The following is a 9087-nucleotide window of genomic DNA, read 5'->3' on the forward strand; positions in this document are numbered from 1 at the left end:
TCTTGCTCTTTCTTTCTCCTGGGGAGTCGTTTCCCTGAAGGTCCGGGCAGCCCTCACCCCTCACCCCTCCAGCCGTCTCCTCCGTCCTTCTGCTCACGCTGCTCCAGCTGCCCGGTTTCCTTTATATTTTGCCCTCAGGCCCACCCCACGCACGCCATACCTCAGCACTGTCCTTGGCCCTCTGGCGGCAGCGCACGCACGCGCGCGCGCACACACACACACACACACACACACACACACTCAGCCCTGCCGGGTCGAGTCCTCCCGAGATGGGGTCTCGCAACCTTTCTGGGTGGCAGCCTCCGCCTCACCCCTATATTCCGCAGCCCTGGGCGACCTGTCTGGTCGCAGGCACGAGCGCACACTGCCACCCAGTGGTCTCTGTTTGTCACACACCACAGGGTCACAGGGCAGGCTGAGGCAGATTAGCAGTGTGGGGACCGGGGACCAGGCAGCCCCGATGCCCCGTGGGCTGGCTCTACCTTTGTGACTGCACTCTCCGTGGTCCGCGCATGAGAGCGCACCCAGCAACTGTCTCCCGCCCTGTACACCCTCAGGACAGATCACCCTGGCCCTGGCAAAGTTATGATCCAAGTCTGACACAGGGGAGTCCTGGGGACAAAGTGCCCCACGTGGGGAAGAGAACAGACACCCAGACCCTGGCTGCTGCTAACGCCTCAGGAGTCCGGACCCCTGGCTTCTGGTCCCGGCTGTGCTGATGTGACCAGAGCTCGTCTCCTTGAGCCTCAGTTTCCTCATCTACGAAATAGGACCAGGAGGATAATGCACCCAAAGGGGTTGTGCAGATATGGGATAATACGAGGGCTTCGAAATCTGTGGGTGTGCTGAGCATCCATTCGTGAAGGAGGAGGAGACCCACGAGCCTGATCGCCTCCTTGCTCTGTCTGTCTGTCTTTCTAGGAGGGAACATTTCTCTGGGTGGGGCAGACGGTGCTTTAGCAGAGCACGCGCGCGCGCGCACACACACACACACACACACACACACACACACACACGGACCCAGCCCTCCGCCTGCAGTGTTTGCAGGGCTCTGGACTTGGGCTGAGGGAGCTGTCACCCTGGACTGGAGGGAGAACACACTGCAAGTGGGTGGGAGCTGGTCTACAGGCGCCAATGGGGGGGTGCACAGACACAGGATGTGGCAAAGGCCCTGCCACTGTCCCCCGAGCCTGTGTGCTGTGTGCAGTGACACAGACACGAACCATGAAGCTGAAGACCTGCCCCGTGGAGACACAATGGCCAGAGACTTGGGGACAGAATGGGGAGAGGAGCACCTCCGTTCCGTGCAGAGCCCTGGCGGGGAGGGGCCGGAATAATGACTCATTTGAGGCCATCTGAGGTTCCCAGCCTTAGGATGGTGGTGACCCTTGTCTCGTCATAGGCAGGGACACAGGGGCACAGAAAGGAGGCTCTGGGGCTCGCCAGGGACGGTCGCACTGTAAGGGAAGGCCTGAAGCCCCTCTGAGCGGCCTTCAAAGCACCATCTACCCCCTTTGCTGTGGGCTAGGGGCGCTGCCAAGGAGACTCCTTAGCTCTGCCCACAGCCTGCTCTCCACGGCCGTGGTGAAAGCCACCAGGCTTTAATGGAGCAGGGGTTTCCTGGAAAGTTCTGTGGGTGACATTCTTCCTCTCTACGAGGTGACACCCTCTGCCCTTTGGGCTTCTGAGAGGAGTCACTGAGGATGCACAGGCTCTGTGCAGGGACGTCCCCGCGCTCATGCACAAAGGGGACAGGGAGGGGACAGAGGCCACCTGTTCCTCCACCCACTGAGGAAGAGAAGAGCAGAGAGCGGAAGGAAATGGGGGCAGGGGGCTTGTGTATACGGTGCTCCTTTGATTAATTCTCGGCCTGTCTCTGTGGGATCTCTCCTGGGGGCAGGGTCACTTTCCTGCTCCTGCCTCTCTGGCCCTGAACCCCACTCCCCATCCAGCAAGAGAACCTCCAGCCCTTTCCGTGTCCTCTTAGGGTCCAGGGAGTGAGATCAATCCATCCTGTTTCACCAAGTTTATCTGCAAACTGACATTCCAGGTTGGGGTCCTGGAGGGGAAAGGGTGGCAAGGAGGCAGGGAGCTCATGGGGGTTGTGGGGAGGGGGAATCATCTTAGGTCCTCGTTAAAAAGGAAGGGAGGGGAGCACCCTGGTGGCCTAGTGGTTAGGATTCCGGGTTTTCCCCCCTGTGGCCTGGGTTCAAGTCCTGGTAGGGAACTGAGATCCCACAAGCCGCGCGGCACAGCCAAAAAAAAGGGAAGGGGGTGTATTAGTTATTTACTGCTACGTAACAAACCACCCCCAAACGCAGTAATGTAAGAGAGTAAAGATATTATCTCACAAGTTCAGGAATCTGGAAGCAGCCTGGCTGAGTAGTTCTGGTGCGGGCCTCTTACGGGGGTTTCTGCCACGATTTGGGCCAGGGCTGTAGGCATCTGAAGGCTGGGCTGGGCTGGAGGATCTGGTGGTGAAAAGTTCCCTCAGGTGGCTGCCCGCCAGGGGCGTTGGTCTCTCTCCACGTGGGCCTCTTCACAGGGCTGCCCATGACCTAGCAAGACGAACACTACATGTCTTTACAACCTAATCTGGAGAGTGACATGCCATCCCTTCTGCCGTTTTCTGTTGGCCACAGAGCCCATGCTCGTACAGTGTCGGGGACAGCATGAGGGTGTGAGGTGAAGGCAGCAGCAATCGCGGGGGCCATGTTGCACCCCACTATCATGGTGGGGAACAGTGCCCGAAAGAGACATAGGCCAAGAGGGGGAAGAGGCCTCTCTGAGGACCTCCACCCCCAGCCCTGCCAGGGACCTGACAGCCTCCTCCAGAAGTTCTGGAGGCCAAACGAGGTCCAGAGCTTTGCCCAGTCCAGCGTGTCAGGCAAGAGGCCATACTGTGCGCCTTCAGACCTGTGGTCACCGTTGCCGGTGTGTCCCCCACCCCTGATCTGGTCTTCTCATCTCCACGGGGCAGGGCAGCCCCACAAAGGTCCCGGCCTCACCTCCCGCAGCAGCCAGGGTACTAGGCCTGGGCTCCTGCTGTTACCCCTCCCCCAAAGGAGGTGCGCTTAGCTTTCCCTGCTCGGGCCCACCCCAAGGTGGGGTTTGACCTTTGAAGGGAATGAGATTCGGGTGGGGATGGGTTCTATCTGCTCCACTCTGTGGCTGACAGTTTCTCCAGGGCCTGCAGGTGCCAGCTGGCTGAGCCCAGGCTGGGCTCTGAAATTTGCCTGCTCATACCTCCCATGGGGCGGGAGGCCTTGCAACCACCCTCTGGGAGTTGTAGAAAGTGGTCGTGGAACCGGGGGGAATGTGGCCTGGGTGGAGGTGACTCAGCCCTGCAGAACTCTGCTTCCCAGAGAACAGCCTCTGTGTCCCTCTCCCCTCCCCTCCCCTCCCCTCCCCTCCCCTCCCCTCCCCCTCCCCTCCCCTCCCCTCCCCCTCCCCTCCCCTCCCCTCCCCCTCCCCTCCCCTCCCCCTCCCCTCCCCTCCCCCTCCCCTCCCCTCCCCCTCCCCTCCCCCCTCCGCCTCCCCCCTCCCCAAGCCCCACTCGCACCCGCTTTGCCGAGGCTGTGGAGGGTGCCACTGCAGCTGCTCTGGTGAGGAGGCCACCACAGGACTGCACCTGGGGCTTCCAACCTCCCTGCTCCACAGGCGGCCCCACCCCTCCTCCCACAGCCTGGTCCCCAACACTCTGTCAGCAGCCTGGGTGCTGGCTACCCTCTGCCTCCATCTCTTGCTCCCCCCCGGTCTACCCCCGCACCTCCAGCCTGGAGACAAAATACACGCGGCAAAAATAGCTTTGTCTCAGGAACCAGGAGACTTCTGGAAACCCCCATGCTCCGTGCCTACCGTCATATAATGGAGCAGAGAGCTTAACTTCGGTTTCTTCTTCTGTAAAATGAGGATAGTAATACGTGCTGAAAAGGTCTGGCATATGCTAATGTAGGTGACAGTGCTTTGAAAATGGAAAATCTCTCTCTAGATGTGAGGGATCCTGGTGACGCCAAGCCTCAGAAGCCCCAGATGAGGTCACTGGCCTCCTACCCCCTCCGTTGCTGTGGGAGAAGACTTCCCGCCGCCTCATCCTGACCTTTCTTTTTTTTTTTAATTGAAGTATAGTTGATTTACAATATTATATTAGTCTCAGGTGTACAGCATAGTGATTCAATATTTTTATAGATTATACTCCATTTAAAGGTATTACAAAATGATGGCTATATTTCCCTGTGCTTATTTATTTTATACGTAGTAGTTTGTATCTCTTAACCACCTACCCCTATCTTGCCCTTCCCCCTTCATCCTGGCCTTTCTTTTTTAATTTATTTTGTTTATTTATTTTTGGCTGCGTTGGGTCTTCGTTGCTGCGCACCGGCTGTCTCTAATTGCTGCGAGCTGGGGCTACTCTTCGTGGCAGTGCGCGGGCTTCTCACTGCGGTGGCTTCTCTTGTTGTGGAGCACGGGCTCTAGGCACACGGCTTCAGTAGTTGTGGCACATGGGCTCAGTAGTTGTGTCTCTTGGGCTCTAGAGCACAGGCTCAGTAATTGTGGCGCACGGGCTTAGTTGCTCCACGGCATGTGGGATCTTCACGGACCAGGGCTCCAACCCGTGTCCCCTGCATTGGCAGGCGGATTCTTAACCACTGTGCCACCAGGGAAGTCCTCCTAGCCTTTCTTACTGCAGAGGAGAGGCAGTAGGGTGAGGGGGACCATCCAGGGACTAGGGGCCAAGCAGGTAAGTTCAAATCCTAGTGCCATCAGGGGTAGTTACCAGCTTTGCGACTGTTAGTGATTCTCTTAAACTTTTCGGGCCTCAGTTTCCTCATCTGTATGGTCTGGAAAATAATACTTATGCCCGATCATTGCTGTAAGGATTAAATAAAATACACAACCATATAAAGCACACAGCAGTTCTACATGTTCAATATAAACTTGCTGTCTCTTCCCCTTTTCTTTTCCTGCTTGAAAACCCCAGAGGGAGGCATTGGTTCTTGGGAACCCATCTTCACAGGCCACAGACCCAAGAGCTGGGTGGCATCACACCGTCCATCTGGTACATCAGTTGCAAACTGGTGGGCCCTGAGCTAGATCCAGCCCTTGGAATGCTTTGTGTGATTTATTCAGTGTTAGAACAAAACACAAAATTAGTTGCCAACATTAAAATTAGGAGATATTACATAAATGTCTGGTTTTCCACCTTCTGTTGAAATGTTGGCAGAGCTGGCGACTCTGGGTTCACGTTCTGGTACAACCTCTACTGTCAGCTCAGCTGGAGCTGTGTGGTTAGTAGCTGCCCTCAGTAGCTGAGGCAGGGCCTCTTTTTACCTCAGTCTTCACCCCTCCCTAATGTTTACTACCAGCTTTTCTCAGTTATAGTGCTTAGCAGGCTCCTATAGGCATTTAAGTCTGTGAGCCTTTCTCTAGCCCCTCTGCATTCATTCATTCAGAAAGTATTCAACAGCCAGGGGCTGGGGGGAGGGGGAAACAGAGAGTTTGCATTTAAGAGGGACAGAGTTTCAGTGGGGGAAGATGAAAAAGTTCTGGAGATGGATGGTGGTGAAGGTTGTACAATAACATGAACGTACTTAATGGCATAGAACTGAACACTTAAAAATGGTTAAAATGGTAAATTTTATGGGATGTATCTATTACCACCATATATTTAAAATCAATCAATATCAATACAACTTAATATTTTAAAAAGTATTCGACAAGTATTAAGAGTCTACCAGGCCCCAGGCTCTCTGCTGGGTGCTAAGTAAGACAGATGTGGTCACCACTGTAGCCCGTGAGACAGACACTAAACGACAATTTCATAATTGTTTCACTTGGATAAGTGCTTCCAAGGGAGAAGCCGCACAGGGTACTGGGAGGTCTTACCACAAGGGAACCTTCATTCAACTGGGGCGCCCGAGCAGCCTTCTCAGACTAGGAGGAGGGGTCACGCGGAGGATGAGGGTGTGCTGTTCCTCACCCCACAACCCCCACCTCTGGACCACCCGCCTCCAGGCTTCGTTCAGGGGAGAAATCAACTTCAGTCTCATTCCAGCCTCTGTTATGTGGAATTTTCTTTCACTGAGAGCAGAGCCCAGTGGTTACTGATCTATGCTTCCCGTGGAAGCCTTTCTCAACCTCCCAGTTGCAATAAGGTTCCCTATGATAAGCTGTCCCAACATTCTGTGCTTCTCCCTTTGTGGCACTTATCCAGTTGTGATAGAATTATTAAATGTTTAGTGTCCGTGTCACCATGTCTAGCTTACTGAACATCACACCCCCGGGCCCCAGCAGCGTGCCTTGGGCTGTTAAACACCGCACACTTGTTGAATATACCAATGAATGGAGAGAACTGGGCCAGGTCAGGGGTTATAATCTTAAATGCCTACAGGAGCCTGCTCAGTCATGTAAATGAGAAAAGCAGGCAGGCGGTACACAGGAAGGATGTTTGCATTCCTGCCTGAAGGAGGACACACCCTCTCCCTTGAAGGACAAGCCTTAGAGGTTGCACCTAACACTTGCTCTTACTTCCATTAACCAAACCCGAGTCATTTAGCCATACCCAGCTGCAAGGGAGGCTGGGAAATATCACTGAAATCTGGGCAACAATGAGCTCAGCTAAAAATCGAGGGTTCTATTACTAAGGAAGAAGGAGAAAACAGATTTGGGGGACAACTAAAGGTCTGTGCAGAGAGAGAGCTAAGATCTAAAGAGTGGATACAAGTTTTCCAGTTTGGTGATTCTCAACGTGTGGCCCATGGGGGTCCCTGAGACCCTTTTGGGGAGCGGGGGTTGCCAGGTCAAACCATTTTCATAAAAATAATAGGACATTATTTACCTTTGTCACTATGTTGACATTACAGTGATGTTGCAAATTTTGGGTTAGACTGCTGCCTTAGCACAAATCAAGGTCATGGTGTCAAACCTTGCTATGGTCATCGTGCTCTCCACCGACAGGCACTTGCAGTAAAAAAAGAAGAAAAAATTAATGCCAGTTTCACTTTAGAATGCACTTGATGAAGCAGTTAATAAATACTAATTGTATTAACTCTCAACCCTTGGGTACACTGTGTTATGAAATGAGAAGTAGCAGAAAGTGCTTTGGCTGCAAATAAAGCACAATGGTTGTATCAATAGAAACACTTGTATTAATAGTTGCACTTGCAAGCTGAACTAGCCACTTTTGTTCATAGTAAGGAAATGCCGTGATGACACGCGCATATTGGAAGGACCACTCAGGCTGCTGTGCAGAGGATGGCCTGGAGGAAGGTAGAATGGAGAGGCCAGGAGGCCAATGAGGAGGCAGGAGCTGTGGTCCAGGTGAAGGATGATGATGGAACCGTGGATTGGAGTGGTGGTGGTGGGCAGAGTGACTTGGACAGACTTCAGAGCTGCTTAGAAGGTAACGCCCGGGGGAATTGGTAAATAAATACATGGGAGGGGGTGGGTGAGGAAGGAGTCAGAGATTACACACAGTTCCTTGGGCTTGAGCAGCTTGGTGGGTGGTGGAGCCCTCACTGAGTGGGAAACTGGAACAAGAAGTAGGTTTGGGGGCTTCCCTGGTGGCGCAGTTGTTGAGAGTCTGCCTGCCAATGCAGGGGACACGGGTTCATGCCTCAGTCCGGGAAGATCCCACATGCCATGGAGAGGCCACAACAGTGAGAGGCCCGCGTACCGCAAAAAAAAAAAAAAAAAAAAAAAAAAGAAGTAGGCTCGGAGGGTAGTAGTATTCAGGGGATGAATTTGCTTTGGGATGCATTGAGTTTGCTATGTCTGATGAGCATGCAAACGGAGAAACCCAATGGGCAGACGGATACCCCCATTTGGTGCTCATGAGAGATCTGGACCAGAGAGAAACATTTGAGGGTTGGCCAGAGACGAAGGCCCAGAGGAAAGGAGCCTGGTCCATGGTCACTCTGGGTGTCTGAAATGCCTCAGCCCAGGCCCTTTCTGCTACACGGGCCCAACTATAATGCCCCTGGGGAGGGAGCCCCAGAAGCCCCCCCTGAACAAATGTCCTCAGGGCCCTGGAGCCAGGGGCTGTGTGGGGCTGACCACAATGGCTATCGTAGACCCTCTATCTCCCCGCCTCCCACGTCTGCTTTCCCTGAAGCCCAGGCCAGACTGTAGCATCACTGATACAATCTTTTTCTTGCCACCCAACGAAAAGCACAGTGACCCTTTTTCTCGCTACTCAATGAGAAGCGCAGTGACGCTCTGGGCTCTGGCCGGGTTCTACAGATGTTTTTCCCTTGACTTTGCCATTTTCATTTTGACAACTTCCCCAAGAAGCAGGGGGTGGGGACCCCAGCCCCAGGTGGTGACGCTGGGGGCTGGCCCAGGCCTGGGGCGTGGAGGAGCCTCACTACCAGGCTTCCTGTCTCTCCGTTTGAGAACATCTCTGCAGAAGTAACAGGCGCTCTCCCCCGTGGGCTCTCGCTCCCAACGCTCACATAGACACACCTGTGCAAGAAGCAGAGGGGAAGAGAGATCCAGGCCCAGAGGTAAGAGGAACAGACAGGGCTTTGTTCCTTCCCGAGGGTCGGGGAAGGGGAGAGGAATGTCACAGAAGACGTGTTGGATTTCCAGGTCTCTGCCCACAGCTCTGACCACCTTCTCTTGCATTTCATGAGCATTGATCTCCCCTTGGAAATGGGAGCTTGCAGAGGCTGGGGATTACGCCACACTTCTCTCCGCGGTCCCACGGCGCACAGCTCGGTTCCCGGAGCGGAAGGGTGTTGACTCGGAAGGGTGACTCCGAGAACAGAGAAGGAATGGGTGCCCCGGGCTGAGAAAGGCCACTAGTCATGGGGAGTGGAGGAGATGAAGACAGGGAGAGGGGAAAAGAAGACAAGAGGGAAGGAGGGATGGGAAAGACATAAAAATAATCAACAAATATTAAGGAGGGAGGAGGCCTAGAAAAAAGAAAGGAAAAGAGAAAAGAAAATAAAAGCAAGAAAAAGAGAAAGAGAAGTAGAATCTGGTCTAGAGACAGCTCTCCCCCAAAATTAATTTTCCCAATGACCCAATCACCAAAAACTCACACCAGAACGCATACTGGCAGCAGTTTGTAAGCTGTGTGATTGA

The 9087-nt window shown here is 53.8% G+C and overlaps 1 long non-coding RNA gene across 3 annotated transcripts in view; it reads right to left on the reverse strand.

Moving 5' to 3' along the window:
* Positions 1-2324: 2324 nt before the first annotated feature.
* The window catches only part of LOC137201565 (uncharacterized), a 30769-nt gene continuing 24006 nt past the window's right edge, over positions 2325-9087 (reverse strand). Inside the window, exons 2-5 of one of the 3 annotated variants that reach the window (XR_010932228.1) lie at positions 8464-8915; positions 6839-6960; positions 3859-4871; positions 2325-2558 (exon numbers count right to left, since the gene is read on the reverse strand). This is a non-coding gene — a long non-coding RNA (uncharacterized lncRNA). Of the gene's footprint in view, positions 2559-3858; positions 6961-8463; positions 8916-9087 lie in introns of all 3 variants that reach the window. The other 2 variants (XR_010932227.1, XR_010932229.1) reach the window with 2 other exon arrangements.

Source organism: Pseudorca crassidens, chromosome 11 (genome assembly GCF_039906515.1).
Source record: "Pseudorca crassidens isolate mPseCra1 chromosome 11, mPseCra1.hap1, whole genome shotgun sequence".
Lineage (NCBI taxonomy): Eukaryota > Metazoa > Chordata > Mammalia > Artiodactyla > Delphinidae > Pseudorca > Pseudorca crassidens.